General features: G+C 39.4%; 1 protein-coding gene across 6 annotated transcripts in view; it reads right to left on the reverse strand.

Annotated features, from left to right (window-relative positions):
• The window catches only part of LOC129867204 (A-kinase anchor protein 13-like), a 152,273-nt gene extending 139,571 nt beyond the window's left edge, over positions 1–12,702 (reverse strand). For all 6 annotated transcript variants that reach the window (XM_055940451.1, XM_055940450.1, XM_055940447.1 and 3 more), the window contains exon 1: positions 12,422–12,702. The gene's annotated coding sequence lies outside the window, so the exon portion shown is untranslated. The remainder of the gene's footprint in view (positions 1–12,421) is intronic.
• Positions 12,703–13,143: the final 441 nt, after the last annotated feature.

The raw sequence follows: 13,143 nt of genomic DNA on the forward strand, positions 1-13,143 counted from the left end.
ATTCATTTGTACAAACAATAGTACGCAAGTATAAACACCATGGGACCACGTAGCCGTCATACCGATCAGGAAGGAGACACATTGTCTCCTAGAGATGAATGTACTTTGGTGCGAAAAGCGCAAATCAATCCCAGAACAACAGGAAAGGACCTTGTGAAGATGCTGGAGGAAACAGGTACAAAATTATCTATATCCACAGTAAAACGAGTCCTATATCGACATAATCTGAAAGGCCACTCAGCAAGGAAGAAGCCAATGCTCCAAAACCGCCATAAAAAAACAGACTATGGTGTGCAACTGCACATGGGGACAAAGATCGTAGTTTGGAGAAATGTTCTCTGGCCTGATTTAAAAAAAAATAGAACTGTTTGGCCATAATGACCATCGTTATGTTTGGAGGAAAATGGGGGAGGCTTGCAAGCCGAAGAACACCATCCCAATCGTGAAGCACTGGGGGTGGCAGCATCATGATGTGGGAGTGCTTTGCTGCAGGAGGGACTGGTGCACTTCACAAAATAGATGGCATCATGAGGTAGGAAAATGATGTGGATATATTGAAGCAACATCTCAAGACATCAGTCAGGAAGTTAAAGCTTGGTCGCAAATGGGTCTTCCAAATGGACAATGACCCCAAGCATACTTCCAACGTCGTGGCAAAATGGCTTAAGGACAACAAAGTCAAGGTATTGGAGTGGTCATGACAAAGCCCTTACCTCAATCCTATAGAAAATGTGTGGGTAGAACTGAAAAAGCGTGTGTGAGCAAGGAGGCCTACAAACCTGACTCAGTTACACCAGCTCTGTCAAGAGGAATGGGCCAAAATTCACCCAACTTATTGTGGGAGGCTTGTGGAAGGCTACCCGAAACGTTTGACCCAAGTTAAACAATGTAAAGGCAATGCTACCAAATACTAATTTAGTGTATGTAAACTTCTGACCCACTTGGAATGTGATGAAAGAAATAAAAGCTGAAATAAATAATTCTCTCTACTATTATTCTGACATTTCAAATTCTTAAAATAAAGTGGTGAGCCTAACTGACCTAAGGCAGGGAATTTTTACTTGGATTAAATGTCAGGAATTGTGAAAAACTGAGTTTAAATGTATTTGGCTAAGGTGTATGTAAACTTCCGACTTCCACTGTATGTTGCAAAATTTTAAATTGTGTTTTTTACATTGGATAAAAGTAGAGAGTATATTATACACTACAGTTTAGGAACAATGGGAAAGTAATTCTGCATTGAAAGTTGATGAACTTGTAACCTCACTTTTGAGAAAATGGCCCTTGAATGTTTTGGTACACCTACTGGAGAACGCTTCTTTGTCTACACCCATTCATCATCGTTCACACCCTCTTAAGCCTTAGCCCCATCCATCTCTTTTAGGATTCACCTATGAGGCCATGTACTAAACAACCAAAGGTTTCAAGACTAAAGGCTGGTTAATTCTACGTCTATCATCAGTTGTCGCAATGACATCATTAACATTCTATTGTCGTCCGACATCAAACTAGTCGCTGTCGTTATGAAAAAACCTCAAGCTGCATGACATCAGCAGCCTGGTTGTCCAAAATAGCATAACTAGTGTATTTTAACACCAATAAACCCACCCATTTAAAAATTGATTTAGTATATGTCAATCTAGCAAACCAGGCAACTAAAAACAACTTTATAAACAATGTTTTGGTTTGTTTCTAACTTGTTAGCTAGCTAGCTAATGTTAAGTTAGCTGGCTAGTCATTTCAAATAATGACCATATCCTATCACTGACAACGTCTTCACTTTAGCTTATTTGTCTCCACTATTATGGTCACATGCAGAGGATACAGAAAGTTTAGTGAAATAGTTACTTGCATAGTGGAGTCTTTTGTTAGACATGTAGCTAGCTAGCTAAACAATGAACCATAATCCCAACTGATAACGTTACTACCCTACATTAATCTGCAGGTACCCAACCAACCAGGTTCAATGTTAGCTAGCTAACATTTGGCTAAGCTAGCAATGCAATTGGTTCTGAGATACGAATAATATTACTACACTGATCATACACGTAACGTTAGCGAGAGAGCCAGCTAACATAAGCTAGATTTGCTAACAGTACACTTCAACTTGAAATGGAAATAACTTAGAAAAAATTTGAAACGTTTAATATCTGAAAATATAGCTAGCTAGACGTCCATCTTACATGGATGGACGCTTCTCACTCTCTCACGGATGCCATGGTTGCCCTTAGTTTGAAGATGTAATCCGGAGACAAGTGTTTATACAAAATCCTTCTGTGTGTTCTCTTTTCGACTACCTCAGCATATTTGCAATCAAACGCCAGAATTTCTCCATCTCCTTAACTATCATACTCTAATTCCAACAGGCATTCCACTGATTTCAAAACTCGGTCTCCCAGAAAGTGGAGAGCAACACCTTTGCAGTTCTACTACATGATATCTTTCAAAAAAGCTGTGTTAGAAAGGATTACCTACACATACTGACCAGATCATGTTATAGACAGAAGCACGCTACATGGGAGACCAATCCGAACTCATCTCACGGCATGTCTAGCCCATCCATTATGTTAGCCAATCACGGTCAGCGGGAAAGTTCCTGGCTTTTTCCATGGCTAAACCAACTAGGCTCGTAATTTTTACAATTTTATTCTTATTTACAGATGGCATACACGTTTGTTTTTAAGGCACATGAAAGTTCACATGTTCTGGAAGGCATTTCTGCCCAAAAAACAATTTTGAAAAAGAATTAAGATTATGTTCAAATGCCTATCCTGTGAAGTAGTGACACGCTGTCTCATCTGTGATATTTTGATTAAAAGACGGGTCACAAAAAATGAAATAAAATGTAGCACTATACCACATCACTTCTTACAAGTAACACCTTTATTGTTTTAGAAACATTACAAAGCACGGTCATCCGTTTTTTGTTTTAGTGTAATAATGGCAACAACAAATTGTCTGGTAAAACATTATGAGTGGCTGGTAGATTTGGCTGGTGGACCAAAAAGTTAGTTTCAGGTCCTGAACTGATCTATTTAGTTAGCAAAGCTTGAGCTTTGAAAGGTAATATGGTCTGAGAAGAACAATATTAGCAGGCCAGGCATATAGCCAATATGCTGTGATAATGTATTAGGCCTATCTACTGCACAAACCTCATTCCTACAGAATTGTTTTTATTAGGTTAGTGTTACATTTAAGTCATGTTTTAAAAAAATCTGAGAAGTAGATGTCAGCTTGTTTTTTGACTGCAAAAGGGATCTTTACTCAGAAAATGTTGGTGACCACTGCTCTATGGCAACTGAGTTAGGAAGGACACCTGTATCTTTGTAGTGGGTGTACACCATCCAAAGTGTAATTAATAACTTCACCATGATGAAAGGGATATTTATTTATATATATTTTTTATTGAATATCCGAAAAATACAACATACTTGCAGTGAAGCCGCTCAATAACTCCACCATACCAGTTATCCAACAGACTCCCATTCAGAGATCAATAACTACACCATACCAGTTATCCAACAGACTCCCATTCAGAGATCAATAACTCCACCATACCAGTTATCCAACAGACTCCCATTCAGAGATCAATAACTACACCATACCAGTTATCCAACAGACTCCCATTCAGAGATCAACAACTACACCATACCAGTTATCCAACAGACTCCCATTCAGAGATCAATAACTACACCATACCAGTTATCCAACAGACTCCCATTCAGAGATCAATAACTACACCATACCAGTTATCCAACAGACTCCCATTCAAAGTGACACACAGAAGCATCAAGGGTCAATGCCCTGCACAAGGGCACATTGTGAACCCAAACCCTCCAAGATCCCCCCCCCCAGTTTTACATTAGCTGTCCCTCAACCATTCGAGACCCCTCCCACAGTCCCCCCCCCAAGAAGAAAAATCTAAATCAAAAATACAATTAATTCCATTCCACACCCCCAATGCACCAACACTGAATGCACTGAAAGGGATATTAAACGTCTTTTTTACCCCATCTACCACTGGAAAACTTCCCTGGTCTTTGTGGTTGAATCTGTGTTTGAAATTCACTGCTTGACTGAGGAACATTACAGATAATTGTATGTATGGGGTACAAAGATAAGGTAGTTATTCAAAAATCATGTTAAACACTACCATTGCACACATTGTGAGTCCATGCAATGTATTACGCAAATGTTTACTCCTGAAATGATTTAGGCATGCCATAACAAAGGGGTTAAATACTTAGACTCAAGACATTTCAGCTTTTAATTTTTAATTAATTTAAAAAAATTAAAAACATAATTCCACTTTGACATTATGGGGTATTGTGTGTATTGACAAAAAAATCTAATTGTAATTGTTTTTAAATTCAGGCTGTAACACAAAAAAAAATTTAAGTCAAGGGGTGTGAATACATTCTGAAGGCACTGTATGATACCCACCATAGATTGAAAAACGGAAATAAAACTCTAACAATCCAGAGAGGTGTTGGTGATTCAGAGGTGTGGTGTGGTCTTCCCCCGTGTCACTCGTCCCCCCTCTCTACCAGGATATCCAGCTGGTGTAATGGGTGTTTAGACACAAGGGCATGTGTGGGGGTGCACGCTTTGTTAAGAGGGTTTTTAATGTTGTCATACCACATTGAAAAGGGAGGAAACTCAGGCAGTGAATGCATTCTTCAATCATCCACTACATACAAAGACCTCCTATGAATTTAAGTTGGAGGTCTAACCTTCCTGTCTATGTCTTCTAGCCAGCCTGAGGACCCCAACCAGCCAGAGATGTTGGCTTGGCAGCATATCTACTGTGGAGAATGTTGCTGACAAGATGCCAGTATGCCATTCCCTTTAACACCTCCATCCTTGAAGTCACACTTGAAAAATAAAAAAGGTCATATTTCAATCAGCGAGTAATGAAATAGGCGAGAAACAGACACATTGCTCAAAGTGAAACTCAGACAGGATCATTTCATATACCCCAATGTTTAACCCCAGGAAAATGTGAAAGCACTTTCAGATCATTCATTAGCAGGCCCTGTAGTCTGTGAGGAACTACTCTTATAAGGAGCTGAAACTGAAACCCAGGCAGTGAGTGGCAGACGGACCCTCTTGTGTTTCATTAGACAGAGAATTCCACTGTATGGAATGTTAGAAACCACTTTCTCCTGTTTTACAGTTCTATTCCCAGAGCAATTTTTTCCCACAAGAGTGGCTGTTTTAAACGTCATATTCAAGAATACAATGCGTCAATCTTCAGAATACAATGTTTCTAATGGTTTTAGGTTTCTAAAAGTGCTATAGCAGTCTTTATGAACCAATGTGACTAACTGCCCCATGCCAAAAGATAGACAGATTCAAATACAGTGCCTTCATAAAGTATTCATACCCCTTGAATTATTCCACATTTTGTTGCGTTAAATTGATTATACACAAAAAACTTCTGGAAATGTTTGCAAATTTATTGAAACTTAAATACAGAAATCAAATTTACATAAGCATTCACACCCTTGAGTCAATACAAGTTCGAATCATCTTTGGCAGTGATTTCAGCTGTGAGTCTTTCTGGGTAAGTCTCTAAGAGCTTTGCACATGTGGATTGGACAATATTTGCACATTTATATATTTTTTTTAATTATTCAAGGTCTATCAAGTTGGTTGTTGATCATTGCTTGACAACCATTTTCAAGTCTTGCCATAGATTTTCAAAACGATTTAAGTCAAAACAGTAACTAGGCCACTCAGGAACCTTCAATGTCATCTTGGTATGCAACTCCAGTGTATATTTTGCCTTGTGTTTTAGGTTATTGTCCTGCTGAGAGGTGAATTTTTCTCCCAGTGTCTGTTGGACCAGGTATTCCTCTAGGATTTTGTCTGTGTATATGTCACGGTCGTTTGTAGAATTAACGGACCAAGGCGCAGCGCATGTTGGGTTCCACATAATTTAATAACGAAGTGAAACTTTAGCAAAGACAAAACAATAAACAACGAACCGTGACTAACACACTAACTGAAAACATAAACAATATCCCATAACCCACAGGTGGAAAAAAATTCTGCTTAAGTATGATCCCCAATTAGAGACAACGATAGCCAGCTGTCTAATTGGGAATCATACCAAAACCAACATAGAAAAACACAACCTAGAACCCCACATAGAAAATATAAACTAGACTAACCACCCAGTCACACCCTAACCTACTCCACCATAGAAAATAAAGGCTCTCTATGGTCAGGATATGACAACATTGTTATGTTCTGCTTATTTATTTATTTATTTATTTATATATATATATATTTATATATTTTTTTTACTCCCTAGTCCTTGCCGATGACAAGCATATTCAGTCTGCGCTTTTTTATATTTACACGGCATGGCTGAGTAATTAGGGTCAATTTCAAGTTTTCATAACAATCGCTAATCACCATTTTGGACACCAATTACATTGCAATCCACGAGGAGACTGCGTGGTAGGCTGACCACTTGTTACGCGAGTGCAGCAAGGAGCCAAGGTAAATTGCTAGCTAGCATTAAACTTATCTTATAAAAAACAATCAATCTTAACATAATCACTAGTTAACTACACATGGTTGATGACATTACTAGTTTAACTAGCTTGTCCTGCATTGCATATAATCAATACGGTGCCTGTTAATTTATCATCTAATCACAGCCTACTTCGCCACAAACCTGTCTCTGAGCTCCACGGACATTTCCGCCAAACTCATGGCTTGGTTTTAGCTCTGACACGCACTGTCATCTGTGGGACCTTATATAGGCAGGTATGTGCCTTTCCAAATTATGTCCAATCAATTGAATTTACCACAGGTGGACTCCAATCAAGTTGTAGAAATATCTCAAGGATGATCAATGGAAACAGGATGCACCTGAGCTCAATTTCGAGTCATATAACAAAAGGGTCTGATTACATATGTAAATAAGGCATCTGTTTTTTATTTTGAATACATTTGCAAACATTTCTAAAAACCTGTTTTTGCTTCGTCATTATGGAGTATTGTGTGTAGATTGATGGGGATTTTTTTTCTTTAATCCATTTTAGAATAAGGCTGCAATGTAGCAAAAAGTGGAAAAAGGGAAGAGGTGTGAATTCTTTACCAATTGCACTAGAGTTCGACCGATTATGATTTTTCAACGCCGATGCCGATACTGATGCCGGAGGACAAAAAAAAGTTAATACTGATTAATCGGATGATTTTTATACACTGCTCAAAAAAATAAAGAGAACACTAAAATAACACATCCTAGATCTGAATGAATGAAATATTCTTATTAAATACTTTTTTCTTTACCTAGTTGAATGTGCTGACAACAAAATCACACAAAAATTATCAATGGAAATCAAATGTATCAACCCATGGAGGTCTGTATTTGGAGTCACACTCAAAATTAAAGTGGAAAACCACACTACAGGCTGATCCAACTTTGATGTAATGTCCTTAAAACAAGTCAAAATGAGGCTCAGTAGTGTGTGTGTGGCCTCCACGTGCCTGTATGACCTCCCTACAACGCCTGGGCATGCTCCTGATGAGGTGGCGGATGGTCTCCTGAGGGATCTCCTCCCAGACCTGGACTAAAGCATCCGCCAACTCCTAGACAGTCTGTGGTGCAACGTGGCGTTGGTGGATGGAGCGAGACATGATGTCCCAGATGTGCTCAATTGGATTCAGGTCTCAGGACCCGGGCCAGTCCATAGCAATGCCTTCCTCTTGCAGGAACTGCTGACACACTTCAGCCACATGAGGTCTAGCATTGTCTTGCATTAGGAGGAACCCAGGGCCAACCGCACCAGCATATGGTCTCACAAGGGGTCTGAGGATCTCATCTCGGTACCTAATGGCAGTCAGGATACCCCTGGCGAGCACATGGATTGCTGTGCGGCCCCCCAAAGAAATGCCACCCCACATCATGACTGACCCACCGCCAAACCGGTCATGCTGGAGGATGTTGCAGGCAGCAGAACGTTCTCCACTGCATCTCCAGACTCTGTCACGTCTGTCACATGTGCTCAGTGTGAACCTGCTTTCATCTGTGAAGAGCACAGGGGGCCAGTGGCGAATTTGCCAGTCTTGGTGTTCTCTGGCAAATGCCAAACGTCCTGCACAGTGTTGGGCTGTGAGCAGAACCCCCACCTGTGGACGTCGGGCCCTCATACCACCCTCATGGAGTCTGTTTCTGACCGTTTGAGCAGACACATGCACATTTGTGGCCTGCTGGAGGTAATTTTGCAGGGCTCTGGCAGTGCTCCTCCTGCTCCTCCTTGCACAAAGGCGGAGGTAGCGGTCCTGCTGCTGGGTTGTTGCCCTCCTACGGCCTCCTCCACGTCTCCTGATGTACTGGCATGGCACATTTTTATATGTGCCATGTAAAAAAGCTAACGTTTAAGTTGCATATGAAAGCTAGTGGTTCCTTTTAACATGAGTCTTCAATATTCCCAGTTAAGAAGTTTTAGGTTGTAGTTATTATAGGAATTATAGGGCTATTTCTCTCTATACCATTTGTATTTCATATACATTTGACTATTGGATGTTCTTATAGGCACTATAGTATTGCCAGCCTAATCTCGGGAGTTGATAGACTTGGAGTCATAAACAGCGCTGTGCTTCAAGCATTGAGAAGAGCTGCTGGCAAACGCAGGAAAGTTCTGTCAGACTGCTCTATCAAATATCAAATCATAGACTTAATTATAATATAATAAACACACGGAAATACGAGCCTTAGGTCATTAATATGGTCAAATACAGAAACTATAATTTCGAAAACAAAACGTTTATTTTTTCAGTGAAATACGGAACCTTTCTATATTTTATCGAATGGGTGGCATCCATAAGTCTAAATATTGCACAACCTTCAATGTTATGTCATAATTATGTAAAATTCTGGCAAATTAATTACGGTCTTTGTTAGGAAGAAATGGTCTTCAGACAGTTCGCAACGAGCCAGGCAGCCCAAACTGCTGCATATATCCTGACTCTGCTTACACTGAACGCAAGAGAAGTGACACAATTTCCCTAGTTAATATAGCCTGCTAACATTAATTTATTTTAACTATATATGCAGGTTTAAAAATATATACTTGTGTATTGATTTTAAGAAAGGCATTGATGTTTATGGTTAGGTACATTGGTGCAACGACAGTGTTTTTTTCGCGAATGCGCTTGTTAAATAATCACCCGTTTGTCGAAGTAGGCTTTGATTTGATGATAAATTAACAGGCATCGCTGTTTTTTATAAGATAAGTTTAACTTCTTTGGGACTAGGGGGCAGTATTGAGTAGCTTGGATGAATAAGGTGCCCAGAGTAAACTGCCTGCTACTCAGGCCCAAAAGCTAGAATATGCATATAATTAGTAGATTTGGATAGAAAACACTGTTTGAATGATGTCTATGAGTATAACAGAGGTCATATGGCAGGGAAAAACCTAAGAAAAAATCCAACCAGGAAGTGGGAAATCTGAGGTTTGTAGTTTTTCAAGTGATTGCCTATCCAATATACAGTGTAAATGTTGGTCCGATTGCACTTCATAAGGCTTCCACTAGATGTCAACAGTCTTTAGAACGTTGTTTCAGGCTTCTACTATGAAGGAGGAGCGAATAAGAGCTGTTTGAACAAGTGGTCTGGCATTAAGCCATTAGTTTAGTCACGCGCACGAGCTCTGTTCCTTTTCATTTCTAAAGACAAAGGAGTTGTCCGGTTGAAACATTATTGAAGATTTACGATAAAAACATCATAAAGATTTTATATACATCGCTTGACATGTTTCTACGAACTGTAATAGAACTTTTTTGACTTTATCTGGACCTAGTGCCTGCGCCTTGTGCATTTGGATTACTGGACTAAACGCGCAAACAAAAAGGAGGTATTTGGACATAAATGATGGACTTTATCGAACAAAACAAACATTTATTGTGGAACTGGAATTCCTGGGAGTGCATTCCGATGAAGTTCAAAGGTAAGTGAATATTTATAATGCTATTTTCGTTTTTTTTTGACTCCACAACATGGCAGGTGGCTGAGCTCTGTACTCAGATTATCGCATGGTGTGCTTTTGCCATAAAGCTTTTTTGAAATCTGACACAGCGGTTGCATATATATCTTTAATTCTATGTATAACACTTGTATCTTTAATCAACGTTTATGATGAGTATTCCTGTAAATTGATGTGGCTCTCTGCAAAATCACCGGATGTTTTGGAGGCAAAACATTACTGAACATAACGCGCCAATGTAAACTGAGATTTTTGGATATAAATATGAACTTTATCGAACAAAACATACATGTATTGTGTAACAAGAAGTCCTATGAGTTCCATCTGATGAAGATCATCAAAGGTTAGTGATTAATTTTCTATTTTTGTGACTCCTCTCTGGCTGGAAAATGGCTGTTTTTGTGACTAGGCGCTGACCTAACATAATCACAATGTATGCTTTCGCCGTAAAGCCTTTTTGAAATCGGACAGTGTGGTTGGATTAACAAGAAGTTTATCTTTAAAATGGTGTATAATACTTCCAATGTTCGAGGAATTTTTATTATGAGATATCTGTTGTTTGAATTTGGCACCCTGCAGTTTCACTGGCTGTAGTCAAATCGATCCCGTTAACGGGATTTGAGCCAAAAGAAGTTAATGCTAGCTAGCACCTTACCTTGGCTCCTTACTGCACTTGTGTAACAGGTGGTCAGCCTGCCACGCAGTCTCCTTGTGGAGTGCAATGTAATTGGCCATAATCGTCATCCAAAAATGCAGATTACCGATTGTTATGAAAACTTGAAAATCGGTCATCCTCTAAACTGCACTGTACTTATTGACTCAGCTTTTCCTTTTTAATAAATAATAAATACATTTGACATATGGGGTATTGTGTGTAGGGCAGCGACACAACAATATAATCCATTTTAAATTCAGGCTGTAACACAACTAAATGTGGGAAAAGTCAAGGGGTGTGAATACTTTCTGAAGGCACTATATCTAGGCTAAAAGTGATGACTTGTACTGCAATCCTGATTTCTTACAGACATTAAGGCCTAGCCCTTGGACAAGAAACAAGTGCAGATGAGCCACATACAGAGCTATGAGGGGGAACATGAAACATGCATGTATGCCAGACAGACTGCGAGTCCAACTATATGTGTGTGTGTGTGTGTGTGTGTGTGTGTGTGTGTGTGTGTGTGTGTGTGTGTGTGTGTGTGTGTGTGTGTGTGTGTGTGTGTGTGTGTGTGTGTGTGTGTGTGTGTGTGTGTGATCTGTAATGCATGCTAGTGCAGTGGGAAACAGAGACCCAACATTTGTTGGGAATTCCACTACTCCAATTCTTAACAACAAACTCAACGCTACAGAATGTAATCAGACAGGAGTTAAAAGCAATGAAACATCTAAAACAATAACATGTAACACGTACTGCAGGCTAGCTCCCAGGCCTTGGCAATCACAAGCTCTCTTGGAGAAGTCACACCGAAGTCTGTCTCACAATCATTTAGATGTTGTATGATGAGACAACAACAGTGTCATGGGTATGTATGTGAATGACTACTGCTACTGTAGCACATTAGGTATAAATGTCTTATCTAAACAAATAGATTGTTTAAAATAAAAAACATGTATTATGTTTATCACAATACTAATGTTGTAGTCTAGTAATAAATGTTACATTAACATCACATCTGATTCAATGTGGCTGTGTGTTTCAGACCACATTCCCGAGCCCCTGACCTTACAGAATAAATAGTCCCCTAACAACATATAGCTATTGTACTTTGGTCATCTGAATTTTTACAAAGTAATACAATCTTAAATGGTGAGACGCCTGTATAGTGAAAAGGTAACAGGCCTGATTTTGTATTGCACAAGTTCTATAATAACTACATGAAATAACATCAGAATTACATGTAGGCTAATTACGTCATGAAAACTATGCATTGTATTAATATTGAAGGGGAGACCTTTTAGGAGGTCATTCTATTCAGTCTGGTAATAAATGTGTCCGTTTTAGTGGCACAATAGTGGAGTGCAACCCCCCATGTCTTTTTGGTGGACACTCATTTAGCATTTATATCTGATCTGAATTTAGGAGGGGGTGCATGGGACGGGGTTGCCTAACTGTACCGGTGTGTGCCACAATTATTTACCACGGACATAGCTTAGATTTTTTGGATTCTAAGCAGCAAGGCCACCTCAGGGTCACTACGACAACGTTCTTAACACTTTTACATTGGTGCAATCATGAGGCTAGACGCAATTAACCGGCTACAATGTGCCACCGCTAACATGGGGAAAAAAAGAATTGTATCTCGTGCAAAAGAGACCGAGATAATTGTTTCAAAATAGTTTCCAGATAACAGTTTATTCACATTTCCCAAATACTACTGTCCTTTTTCTCAACTCGTGCTACAGCCTAAAATGTATCTTACCTCGAATTTAGCGGGTGTTTAAAGCGTGCGTTCCTCTTTCCGAAGCATTCCCCTCTCCATTCACAAGTTATCAGAACACAAACGACAACCTTTTCGTGCCTTGTATACTCATTGATCTGCAGAGAGAAGTCCAGATACCTTGGGCATCTAATTTTCATATAAAGTCCCCCTTCTTCTCAGCATAATGAATGGCCGCTACTTCTAAATGCAGTAGGGCTACTAGATAGTTCCCAGAGCGCCCACTTGTTGATCACGCTTAAAACTCTATTCTCAGTTCACCAGAAGACGAGTATTCTGCCAGCATCACAAACAATGACGTGACTATCATATGGTAATTTTGAAACCTTCAAAATAAAAGCCCGCATTTCAAAACACTGCAATGTGGATAATGCATTCATAATAAACTGAACAAAAATACAAACGTTGGTGACGTTGGTCCCATGTTCATGAGCTGAAATAAAAGTTCCCAGAAATGTTCCATACAAACAAAAAACATATTTCTCAGAAATGTGTTTACATCCCTGTTAGTGAGCATTTCTCCTTAGCCAAAATAATCCATCCACTTGACAGGTGTGGCATATCAAGAAGCTGATTTAACAGCATGATCATTAAACAGGTTCAGCTCGTGCTGGGGAAAAGAAAAGGCCAATCTAAATGTGCTGTTTTGTTACACAACACAATGCCACATATGCCTAATGTTTTGAGTGAGCGTTCAGTTGGAA

Source organism: Salvelinus fontinalis, chromosome 12 (assembly GCF_029448725.1).
Source record: "Salvelinus fontinalis isolate EN_2023a chromosome 12, ASM2944872v1, whole genome shotgun sequence".
NCBI lineage: Eukaryota > Metazoa > Chordata > Actinopteri > Salmoniformes > Salmonidae > Salvelinus > Salvelinus fontinalis.